Source organism: Culex quinquefasciatus, chromosome 2 (assembly GCF_015732765.1).
Source record: "Culex quinquefasciatus strain JHB chromosome 2, VPISU_Cqui_1.0_pri_paternal, whole genome shotgun sequence".
Lineage (NCBI taxonomy): Eukaryota > Metazoa > Arthropoda > Insecta > Diptera > Culicidae > Culex > Culex quinquefasciatus.
Genome location: NC_051862.1, coordinates 103,800,893 through 103,811,463, shown reverse-complemented (window position 1 = coordinate 103,811,463; position 10,571 = coordinate 103,800,893). Strand labels below are relative to the sequence as shown.

Below are 10,571 nucleotides of genomic sequence, written 5' to 3'. Positions count from 1 at the left end.
AAATTCTAAAATTTAAAATTTAAAATTCTAAAATTTAAAATTTAAAATTTAAAATTCTAAAATTTAAAATTCTAAAATTCTAAAATTTAAAATTCTAAAATTTAAAATTCTAAAATTTAAAATTTAAAATTCAAAAATTCTAAAATTCAAAAATTCAAAAATTCAAAAATTCAAAAATTCAAAAATTCAAAAATTCAAAAATTCAAAAATTCAAAAATTCAAAAATTCAAAAATTCAAAAATTCAAAAATTCAAAAATTCAAAAATTCAAAAATTCAAAATTCAAAAATTCAAAAATTCAAAAATTCAAAATTCAAAATTCAAAAATTCAAAATTCAAAATTCAAAATTCAAAAATTCAAAATTCAAAAATTCAAAATTCAAAATTCAAAAATTCAAAAATTCAAAATTCAAAAATTCAAAAATTCAAAATTCAAAATTCAAAAATTCAAAAATTCAAAAATTCAAAAATTCAAAAATTCAAAAATTCAAAAATTCAAAAATTCAAAAATTCAAAAATTCAAAAATTCAAAAATTCAAAAATTCAAAAATTCAAAAATTCAAAAATTCAAAAATTCAAAAATTCAAAAATTCAAAAATTCAAAAATTCAAAAATTCAAAAATTCAAAATTCAAAAATTCAAAATTCAAAATTCAAAATTCAAAATTCAAAATTCAAAATTCAAAATTCAAAATTCAAAAATTCAAAATTCAAAAATTCAAAAATTCAAAATTCAAAAATTCAAAAATTCAAAAATTCAAAAATTCAAAATTCAAAATTCAAAAATTCAAAATTCAAAATTCAAAATTCAAAAATTCAAAAATTCAAAATTCAAAAATTCAAAATTCAAAATTCAAAAATTCAAAATTCAAAAATTCAAAAATTCAAAATTCAAAATTCAAAAATTCAAAATTCAAAATTCAAAAATTCAAAAATTCAAAATTCAAAATTCAAAAATTCAAAAATTCAAAATTCAAAAATTCAAAAATTCAAAATTCAAAAATTCAAAATTCAAAATTCAAAAATTCAAAAATTCAAAAATTCAAAATTCAAAATTCAAAAATTCAAAAATTCAAAATTCAAAAATTCAAAAATTCAAAATTCAAAAATTCAAAAATTCAAAATTCAAAATTCAAAATTCAAAAATTCAAAATTCAAAAATTCAAAATTCAAAATTCAAAATTCAAAATTCAAAATTCAAAATTCAAAATTCAAAATTCAAAAATTCAAAAATTCAAAATTCAAAATTCAAAATTCAAAAATTCAAAAATTCAAAATTCAAAAATTCAAAAATTCAAAAATTCAAAATTCAAAATTCAAAAATTCAAAAATTCAAAAATTCAAAATTCAAAAATTCAAAAATTCAAAATTCAAAAATTCAAAATTCAAAATTCAAAAATTCAAAATTCAAAATTCAAAAATTCAAAATTCAAAATTCAAAAATTTAAAATTTAAAATTCTAAAATTTAAAATTTAAAATTCTAAAATTTAAAATTTAAAATTCTAAAATTCTAAAATTTAAAATTTAAAATTCTAAAATTTAAAATTTAAAATTTAAAATTTAAAATTTAAAATTTAAAATTTAAAATTCTAAAATTTAAAATTCTAAAATTCTAAAATTCTAAAATTCTAAAATTTAAAATTCTAAAATTCTAAAATTCTAAAATTTAAAATTTAAAATTTAAAATTTAAAATTTAAAATTCTAAAATTCTAAAATTCTAAAATTCTAAAATTCTAAAATTTAAAATTCTAAAATTCTAAAATTCTAAAATTCTAAAATTCTAAAATTTAAAATTCTAAAATTCTAAAATTTAAAATTCTAAAATTTAAAATTCTAAAATTCTAAAATTCTAAAATTCTAAAATTCTAAAATTCTAAAATTCTAAAATTCTAAAATTCTAAAATTCTAAAATTCTAAAATTCTAAAATTCTAAAATTCTAAAATTCTAAAATTCTAAAATTCTAAAATTCTAAAGTTCTAAAATACTAAAGTTCTAAAATACTAAAGTTCTAAAATACTAAAGTTCTAAAATACTAAAGTTCTAAAATACTAAAATTCTAAAATTCTAAAGTTCTAAAATTCTAAAATTCTGAAATTCTAAAATGCTAAAATTCTAAAATGTTGAAATTCTATAATTCTAAAATTCTAAAATTCTAATATTCTAAAATTCTAAAATCTTAGATTTTTAGATTTTTAGGTTTTTAGATTTTTAGATCTTTTGTAAAATCATTAATATCAAAAATTAAAAAAAAAACAAAATCAAATAATTTTAAAATCTATAAGTTCCTTTAAAAAATCCCATTTTTTCCGCATTTTGGCTGTAGTTGCACAAGAAATGAAGAAACCCCACATAGTGTCTACATATTTAGAAAGATAAATATTTGGATTTCCTACATAGGGACCATCCATAAACCACGTGGACAGTTGAGGGAGGGGGTCTGAAATTTATGAAAAGAGGGTTTATGGATAGTTCCATAGAAATGGGATGGGATTAAGGGGAGAGGCGAGGGGGGATCCAGGAGGTTTCGGTTGACTTCATTTTGCTGGGCGAGATAGGACGCCGTCTATTTTTAGACGATGACTTAGCACTTTTCCACTCTTGCACTTGAAAAAACCAGGTGGCAGCACGATGTAACGCCACGTCCCTATGATGCGTTCGCCCGAACGGCCCGAACGGGCCGAGTTTGGCGGAACGGTTATAGAGCAGTCCCGTAGCTAGTAACTGATTTTTTTTTATATATTAAATATGCTAAGTGGTATGGCCTAATGCTCTTCATCTTTGTTGTATTTTTCGTTTTATTATTAACTGATCACATTTATTTACATTTATTTACACAGAAAAAAAAATCCGGTAAATTTACATCATTTATGATGTACCAAAAGTGCACGTCATTAATGATGCTAATTTACATCAACTTCATTTTAAATTTACATGCCATCCGATTTAATTCTGTAGAACAAAAAGCATTTCGAAAACATGTAAATTTCCGATGAAATCGACGTAAATTTACCAAAGTTCGAAATTTTTTTACTCCGTTGAATTTTAAATCCGATGTAAATTTCAAATACTTTTATGGCCAAAATGTAGTATGAAAGATTACTCTTTTGTTATCATTTCTAATCAATTCATGCACATGATTCCATTGACATAATGCGTATTATTGACCAGATAATACAAAAAAGAATCATTTCAAACTGCAGGCAACCAAGAGCTTGAAAAATAGCATGGGATTTTAAATTCAACGGAGTAATACAAATGCTCACTTGTTTGATAAGAAACCACATTGTGATTTTAGCTCTGCGGATTTTACTTAGTAATAAAAAATTGGCAAAACTTACAGTTGATCAATTCAAATCGTGCACCTTGCACCTCTACAGATCCTCCTAGCCGAATACTCGATCTCGAATCGAATCTCGATCTAGTCTCCCTTCAGGCTCGAACTGTAGAACTGGTGATGAAGGTGAACACGGACGGCTCGACCGAAACCACCTGCTGCAGGTTGACGTCACGCAGCAAAATACTTTCGACGCTCGGATTGGTGGCCTGAGCTGTACTAAGTCACTGTAAGACCGTCTTTGCAGTTGTTGCGTCCTGTTGCGCCAATCCAGCGATCGGCCAAATTCAAACTCCCTTAAGCCTTCATGGAAGGGCTGAATGGATCAGCGGTGTAAGCGAGCTGCATAAAAAAAGTATAAATTTATACTCCATAATTGTAACAAATTACAACTTACCAGCTGAGTGTAACTCTTTTGGGCTGCTTCCACCAGTGCTTTCCGGATGATGTTTCGATGTGACGACGGCGTCTAGTGTCCTCGCATCTACGAGTAATCGGCCACGCCGTTCTTATTCTTCTCCTGGCGACGACTGGTGCCCCTGGATTTAGTTTGCGCACACTTCTTAGCGAACCGACACGGACACCTGTCAGACGCGAATGATGTTGTCGAAGTAGCCGGCGTCAGGGTCTGTCCGTCGGTGGACCAGGCCGGCAACAGCTACTGCGGCCAGTCGGCCATGGTCTTGGTTTGGTCTTCGAAACGGCGGGTCTTTTCCCAGGAGAAGGACAGGGCGTAGTTACCGTCCGAGGACAGCACGACGTCGCTGATGAAGTGCGATTAGCCGTACAGGCGCTTCTGCGGGATGCCGTAGCTGGCGTCGTCCCGAGTCAGCTTCCACACGATCAGGGTCAGGGTCTTGTCGCGCGACGAGGACAGAATCATGTCCGGGTACTTTAGGTTGGTCGCGATCTGGATGACCCAGCCGGAGAGCTGGCCGCGGAGCTGCAGCGTCCCTATCATTGTTGATTTGCCGCACTGTTCCATTTTTCACGGAGAAAAGCACTTTCGTCCTCGTCCGGCATGTTTCATGAAATGCTAGCTGAAAAAAGCGAATAACAATAATTATTATTGTAAATTAACACAGAAAGAAAACTAATACAAACTTGCCTATTTCAGTCGCAGCAGGTGGGAATAATGATGATCATCTTACCGGAACCTACAGCTGAGGGATTCTCTCAGTCTCTAAATTATTAAATTTTAGAGATGAAAACGCAGAATCGTGAAAACACCAAGAAAGAACACGGGACGAACGAATGTGGTGCAACAACAAAAACGCAATTTTTCTGGGTCGTGGTCGTCGTGATGGTGACAGCTCGCGCAGCAAAATGTTGACTACCCCTGCGACTGAAAATGCAAGCAGGGTTGCATAATTGGATTGTGTAAACAAAATCTGTATGAGTTGACGAAAAATCTGCGTTGAGATTTCAGAACCTGATTTTAAGAGCGAGTCCACAAACAAAGAATTTTAAAACCTCTTTGTTAGTGACGTCGTTAGGACCTCATCAATCCGTCGGATTTTTTAAGGGATTGTTTGGATATTATACTCTAGGTCAGGGCAAATTGGGACACAACATTTTAAAGGGCAATAATTGAAAAAATCTATATTTCGCGATTAAAAATGTATTGATAATTTTAAATCGCTTAGAAGGATGTTAACTTTTAACTTTGTTTGTTTAAGCATATAACTAAATGAACGTAGACATTTTTATGCATGATTCTAAAATGAAACTGGCTCATCAGTAACACGAATTTGATAATAACTTAATTTAATCCCAGCAAATGGGATCTAAAGCAAGGGAGCTCGAAGTTTTTTGAATGGAGGGCCACATTTGAAGCTCACATGAGCTGTACAAAAAAAAGATTATTTAAAAAAATAATTATGTTATTACAATCTACACGACTGAAAATGGATTGATCAGCGATTTTTTTTTAATAATTCCATGTATACATTTTCGTCATTTAAACATGAGAGAAAAAAATGACATATTTCCAACAGCTTTGTACAAAATCAACAAAACTTAAATTATCCATGAGCTATTCCATGAGCTTTTCATTGTAATTTGCATGCCTAAACAAACATTGTAATCAGGTTGGAATGCTCCAAATATTTATGCTAGAAGTTTTTATACCACCAACTGGAAAAAGTCAAAAGGTTGATCATTTTGAGGCTAAAAACGATTGAAATTTCTCAAATGTAATGAAAATGAAAAGAAGGTTCTTGATATCTTTTTGATTTGATTGATTTGATTTTTTTGTATTTTCCCAAAAAAAATAAACACTATTTAAAAAAATAGAGATGATGACACAAACTTAGAAAAATTGCGCAATTTTATGTTCATTTAAAGTGAAGAAATAGGGTCCTAAAGCCCTATGTGAATTTTTATGTTCAACGATTAAAAATACACCTGAAAACCATTTTTGATCACTTTTTTTGCAAAAAAAGTTGACAAGACAACATTTTTTCGATGGATTAACTATGGTCCCCTTGGAAAGAGTTGTCAAGTAAGACCTTTTCTGTCAAGAAGGACCGCGAGGGTAATTTTTCAAAATTGAAATCCATTTTAAACTCTTTGTAGTCGTACAAAGGGTCATTTAACGCAGAAAAATAAGCGTTATCGCTGTAAACAATAATATCAGCAATCTAAGCCTCATTTTAGGACCCAATTATCTGTCTAATCGTTTCAATAATTTCTCCATTTTATTTAAATTTTAATATATTTTGGTGTGCCTGAATCTTGGCCTGAATCAAATGTTAGTCAAATCGATTCATAACCCAAATGTCATGAGTTCGAATCCCGAGGTGGTAGGTATCTAAGAGCAACATGAGGTTGGGGCTCACCTTAGAAAGAAAAAAAAATTGCATTTTAACTTTTTCATAGGTATCGAATACCTATGTTTATGCTGTTTTTTGAGTTTTCTATTTTAGTAAAATTTGAACGTTTTATAACTCATTTCCTAATATTTTTGATTGTTTATAATTTACGAAATTACAATTTTTAATCACATTAAAACTTTTATTAAGATAGGTTTTTCAACAAAATATTTGTGTCGTATAGTAGGGATCAAAAATAATGGTCCACATAAAAAGCTTATACCGAGGCTTATACTAAACTTAATTTTTTTTAAATTTTAAAATAATGTTATAGATGAATCAAAGGTCCGCAGGCCACAAAAATCACCTCGTGGGCCACGTTTGGCCCGCGGGCCATACTTTGGTCACCCCTGACCTGAAGGGTCTCCAGAGCAAACTTACCGTTGCACATAAAATTTAACATAGGGCTTAGGAACTCATCGCAGGTACAAGGTCCAGACTGTTAAAAAGCTTAAATAATTTCTAGCAAAACAATGTAATAGGGCCGAAACCGAAGTGTAAACAAAATGTCTATCCTGCTCGATCCAAATGTTAAACATCAACTGACGTGAGCAGGATAGACTCTTTGTTTACACTTCGGCTTCGGCCCTTTTACATTGTTTTGGTTGAATTTAATCTGAATCGACAAGATACAGACCTCCCGTACAAAATCTGGCAACGCTGGTTCTACGTCAAATGTCAAATATTTTCAGTCTCAGGGGTCTGATTTTGTCTGTCAAAGAGAAAAGTTTTAAAATCACTTAAATACGTTGTCGTTGATCTCGTTATAATAACATTTTGGTAAGAGAACTATGTTTAGACAATTTTAGATTATTCCACTGTATTTTTGGAATTTGATTGTTATTGTGAAAATATATTACCTTACAGCTTGACTCCCGGTAATGAATTCAGATGTGCAGAACCGAAACAACCCTTACCATCGCGAGATGCTTTTTAAAAGTATTCCCCGTGCGGATGTTCACCAAGATGCTCTCGGAGTGCGCCGGATCAGCTCGTCGGAGGGAATCAGTCAGCTGATGCTCGACGAGTCCCGGTTGATAGGCTGCAGCGGACACAACGAGATAGATTCTTCATTTCCGACCTGCAATCTAAGTAAGGTAACTTTCACCAGGCCCTGGCCAGTGTTTTAATTGTGTCCTCCTTTTGTGTAGAGCAGCTCCAGCAGATCAAAGCTGTAGAATATGCTCGTTACATAAAATTGGTAAAATAGTTGATTTAGTTGTGCTGTTTACTCACCAAGAAACCCCGCAAGTTGTAATATTGTGAATTAAGATTTCTGAATTTGCTGGATGGTCCGCTACCGGCTAAAATCCTGCATCATTTGTTGAAAAAGTTCCGGAAGGCAGAAACTGATCGAAAATCTGTCGACGGCGGGTTTCTGGAATCAACTGAATCGTCTTTTACGACTTCCCGCAGCAAACGTCAAATCAGTACAAACTTGCTGCCGGATCCTTTTGCGGATATCTTCCGAAATAGATCCTGCACCAAAACAATAACAAAAATCACAACAAACATCAGCCAATAAGCACAACATTGAATTGTCACTGATTACCAAAACAAACTTTTTTTTTTCGTTTTGACTCAATCGCCGCTTGACATTTGACGCTGGTACTTATAAACACTTCCGATCTGCTGCACACCAAACATAATATTGAATCGATTTGATTTTGTATTTCGCTTGTGCTGTCATTTGCAAAACATACCAGCAATTTAAATTTTCATTCTTTTAGAGTTTACATTTTGAAAATTTTTACATCGAACTTTCGTTTACATGTTTTTCATACTTTCAAATTTAGGATTTGCCCAAATAAAAGTTTCGTTTACATGAGATTCAAGTGTTACATTGAATCTCAATTTACATGGAGGTTGTTTATGTGCTATTCAACTCTTTACATGAGTTTTCAAATTTACATTTAGCATGTTTACATCTAAAACATGGTTTCAGTGTTGGGTAAATTTACATTTTTTTTCTGTGTACAGCTGCAGTGCGTGGCCGAATGGTAACGCTGTCCGCTTTGTAAGCGGATGATTCTGGGTTCGATTCCCATCTGCTGCAACCTTCCATCGGATGAGGAAGTAAAATGTCGGTCCCGGCCTTGGTTGTTAGGCCGTTAAGTCATACCAGGTATGGGAGTACTCTCCCTGCCATAAGTACAAACAACACACCAAACCAAGCCTGCTTCGTTGGACTCACAATCCAAAGGTCGTCAGTTTTAACACTGGGGTGGAAGGTTCCTTGGAGTAGAAAGAGGTTTGGGTGCTCTCCCCATTCAAGCCTTCGGACTCCTAGGTTCGAGCAGAAACTTGCAATACACAGAAAAAAAAATTGTGTAAATTTACATCATTTATGATGTACCAAAAGTGCACGTCATTAATGATGCGAATTTACATCCAATTCATTTGAAATTTAAATGCCATCCGATGTAAACTTTTCGAACAAAATTGGTCCCAAAACATGTAAAATTCCGATAAAACTAACGTAAATTCACAAAACCCAAAATTTTTTTTGCTCCGTTGAATCTAGAATGTGATGTAATTTTCAAAAGCTTTCGTAAATACCAGTCCAGAAAGATTAAATGTTTAATTCATTCTTGATCAAAATGTTTTCTTGATTGACCTGAAGTAGAACAAATCTTTCTGTACCGTGATACAAAAGTTTTTTCTTAGCTACATCAAATAATAGATTCAACGGAGCAACTCTCGAATATTTTTTTTAAGGGAGTGATAACTACAATGCGGAATGTACTCACCTGACACAACAATCGGCACTGGGAAGTCTCGAACCTTGTGGACCAGTTGGCGAACTGGCCACTGGCTGCACATTTCGAATCCCCCGCCGTCGGAGTTGTCGCCAAGCTTGGCTTGCGTGACCGGTTTTTGCACAGCACCTGGGCGTTTATCTTGAGCCAGTGAAATTCGGCCAAAAGCTGGAGGACTGCTCCAACGGCAGATAGAACAGGTCGCACATCAGCATGATGTCGACGCACGTGAGTTTCTTTGCGTGGGCGTTCCTGAAAACGAGTAGAGTTGAGGCTTGCTGCAAACGAAACAACATGTACGACCTACTTAAACTCGGCCAGCTCCGCGTTCGAAATCAACGACGTGTCCGAACTCTCGACCTGCTTGCTTCCGGAACAGGTCTAGAAAAGAAATAAAATTTTCAACTCAGGCTAAAACTTTCACAAATCCCCACCCGCTTACCGATGTCGTCTCCGACGTCATCACGTCGTCAAAGTGCGTCTTCATCATGTGCTTCGGCGAAATCAGACTACTTCCGCACTCTATCGGTTCAACCGCCTTCACGCCGCCGTCGTCCTCTTCAATGTTGTTTTTAACCTGGTTGATTACCACCTCATCGTTTACGGTCATGTTTTCCTCGCTCGCGTCGTTCAGATCATGCTTGGCTTGCACTTCCTCCTCGGTCTTGAGGTTCCTTGTCCACGAGCAACGGTATTTCCAGCGATTTTAGCTTCTCCGCCGATTCATCCAGCTGCTGCTGCTCCAGGTCGTTCTCAATCACGGCGTCGTCCTTCAACGGTTCGCTCATGTTATCTTTGTCCTCGGCGCAGTCTTCGATCACGTCCGTCGTATTAATGCTCATGATCGGGCCGGGAATGCTCGAGATGGAGATGGTCGACGGGATGGCAAGGTTCGTCACGGCGGCGGCCACCGGATTTGGCAGTGATTCGTTGGTGACATCCTTGGTGGCGGATACGAGCGAGTTCATGATCGGCGCGGGCTCGCTTTCCGGAGCGCTCATTACGGTGCTGCAAACGTCCGCGAAAAGCTGCAGCTGCGTCGTGTTGACCTCGAGCACGGGCATCGGGTTCGCGGTGGTCGTCGTCGTCGTGCTGGTGCTCGTCAGCGTCATGCACGTGTTGACCGATGGAATGATTGGAATGATGGACATGACCACTGTGCATGGGGGGAAAAGGGTGGATTAGTTGAGAGGGAAAAGCTTTTCCAATTCCATCGGTACTCACATCGGTACAGCCGGTTGCGGTTTGCTGATCGGCTTCCTTTTCTGCAAGTAAATTAAACTTGAATCAATCAAGTCAAACGCACACGAATCGCAATTTTACCTTGATAAATCTTCGGCAACCAGTTTGCGATGGCATTTTTCAGCGCCAGCCGCGGATGGTACACAATCTGCGACAAGAATGCCGTCGCATCCTCCTGGCAGATTCCGTCCTCGTTTTCCGTTTCCATCTTGATATCGGACGAGCTGATCCTCATGTCCGAGCTGCACAGTTCGGGTTGGTGACTACTCCGCGCAACAGTGGAATAATCTCCGGCGTGACACCTGGTGAAGCGCGTGATAAAAATATTCTTCTCGTGGGCCACACTGATCAGCCCGGTCAAA

General features: G+C 34.9%; 2 pseudogenes; both read right to left on the bottom strand.

The window, feature by feature from the left end:
- Positions 1-3,819: 3,819 nt before the first annotated feature.
- On the bottom strand, positions 3,820-4,296 carry LOC119766152 (annotated as a pseudogene).
- A 4,337-nt stretch (positions 4,297-8,633) lies between these two features.
- LOC6054411 lies at positions 8,634-10,363 on the bottom strand (annotated as a pseudogene).
- Between the last annotated feature and the right edge of the window lie 208 nt (positions 10,364-10,571).